Genomic DNA, 2,607 nt, shown 5'->3' with positions numbered 1-2,607 from the left:
TGTGGAGTTTTCATTTTCCAGGTGTGTGTGTGTGTGGTTTTTTTTTTCTTTTGTAGTTTAGTTAATAAACCTTTTTTCCTAAGCTAGAAGCCTGCTTTGCTTATTTCCTGGTCACATCTCACAGCAAACACCAGGGAAGTATATTTTCATGGGGCACTGGCATTGTGCCAGTGTTAAACCATGACACAGAGTAACCCCCTTTCACAGAAATTGGTTGTAAAGCAGGATGTGGATAAGGTTAAGTGTGCCTTGAAGCATAAATTTTGTTGAGAACTATGACTGTGTCCAAATAATCTGGACATTATTTGTCCAGATCAGGGTTCCCAGTAAAAGAGTGATATTGTAGTAAGCACAGAACTTTCCACTGAGGGTCATTAAAGTAATTAGGGAGCAGGACAATCTGACATATGAGGAGATTGTGAGGCGGCTGGAGGAAAGGCTCAGTGGGGATCATATCAAAGTGAATAAATACAAGATGGGTCCAAATTCTTCTCAATGGTATCCAATATCAGGATAAGAGGCAGTGGGCACAAATTAAAATAGAAGAAATCCCATTTAAACATGATTTTTTTTAAGTGTGATAAAGCACTGGAGCAGTGAGGTTGTGGAGTCTCCGTCCTTGAGGGTATTAAAGCCTGATTTCACATGGCACTTGGCAATCTGCTCTAAGTGACCCTGCTTTGAGCAGCAGAGTGTACTAGATACTTCTATAGAGCTCTTACACGCTCAGCTATTCTATGTCTCTGTGATCCTATTTTCTTTTTTCATCCTGCCACCCCTCCAAAAAAACCCCAAAAGCCAAAAAATCAACCATACTCTTTTTCCATGTTACTTCATTCCCCCTCCCCCTCCTGAATTCTCTCCCCAGCCCAATGGCAGACACACAGAAAAACACACGGTACCTGTGAAAAGAAAGAGGAAAGAGCCCTCCTTAACTTGGCCTCTCCCCTCCACCACTGCTGTGGTTATTGCCACCAAGCAGGCATCAGGAAGAGGCACAGGCTGGGACCTGCCAGCAGCTGGTGGAGATTAATGAATCCCTTTTTCTTCCTTTTCCTCTTACTTTCTTTCTGAGCATGCTTCTCACAGGAAATGGTGAACCTTATGTTTGCCACAGGCAATATTCTACTTTAAGGGTACTGTCACCTTTGGAGCAACAGAGATGTAGGGGGAAATACATGTCAAATACATCCTTCAGAGGTCAGACCAAGGGAATCACCTTTATCACTACCCTAGGTGCAGATGCTGATGGATTCAGACTGTCTACAAATCCCCTGCCCCTCAGTATGCAGTGGCAGTGCAGTATTTCAGGTACAGCCTCACTGAGGTGCCATGAAGCCTGGTGTTAATGCTCTGCCTCCCTTGGGAATGCCAGCTGGTGCCTGTCTCTGTTAAGGGCTAAAAGAGTCTGGCAAGCCTCAACTTGTAGGTCACAAGGTGCCAGGGAGTTGACTCCTCAGCCATGCTGATGTTAGGAGATGAGCTGCTTTGGTTCCAGGAAGAAATTAATTGTTTTAGTAGGAAAGGAGGCCAGTCCTCCATGAGCGGTGGGACGCTGACCTCACTCCCTAGTCTGTAAAGACCTCACTAGAGGAAGGGAAGGTACACGTTGTTCTGTCTCAGCAGACCCACAATTTCTATATGTCTGTCCCTGCCACTGGTGAGAATTACTCACTGCATGGCACCACCTCTACCAAGGACAAGACTGTCCATGACCACGGGGACACTAACATCTCCCTTCAACTAGTGACACACCTGAAAAAATAGCCTTCTCTACAATGGGATCTGTTGGATGATTCCTCTCAAAGATGAGGCACTCTATAATCTTTGGGAAGGAGAGAACTCTGTTATATTTCTGCAGGATACTCACAGCAACCTAACTATGGAGCCTGGGTAGAAGACAGTCAGTCACCTCATCCTCTGTGGGTAGAGTGCTAACTCCATCTTGCCCAAATATTTACGCAAAAGTCCTGGGTTTGTTGAATTTATGCGATGTGTCATGCCGCATTTTCATGCAAAGGTTTTTGGAAATTCAAGTAGCATATATCAGCCAGTTGACCAGATAATTTTCATGTCTTTCCAACACTTGACAGAACTCATGGGCAGGACTCCTTGTGGGAGCAATGTTGGCTGAGCAATTTGTATTTCTCCGCACCACCTAATTCTGTTATTGCAGAGATATTTCACATATATTGTCCTTGCCCATGGCAAGGGGGTTGGAACTAGATGACCTTTGAAGTCCCTTCCAATTCAAACCGTGCTGTAATTTGAGGATTTCTACTGATTCATCTGGAAGACACACGGGGCCTAGAGACCTGCACTTCCCCAGGACTCTCCTGCAATCTCTTCACAGTCTGGCATCAAGTATTCTATCATGAAGTCTTCAGATACCAAGGCAAATTTGGAGTAGGAAGTTACACACTATCGTGAGCGATTTGGCTTCTTCATTCATGAGTTTGATGAAAAAGTACGGGGTGAACCACTCCGGTATTTGTAGGGTTTAGTGTGTTCATCTCCACCATAATCTTTCCTACAGTTGCTCTTAGTTTAGACAGATCCTCAATGGAGGGAAAAAGCGTTCCTTGGAGAGAAGCCTTGCGGCTGTGC

This window comes from Geospiza fortis, unplaced genomic scaffold (assembly GCF_000277835.1).
Source record: "Geospiza fortis unplaced genomic scaffold, GeoFor_1.0 scaffold206, whole genome shotgun sequence".
In the NCBI taxonomy this organism is placed as follows: Eukaryota; Metazoa; Chordata; class Aves; order Passeriformes; family Thraupidae; genus Geospiza; species Geospiza fortis.
Note: the sequence above shows the minus strand (reverse complement) of the source record.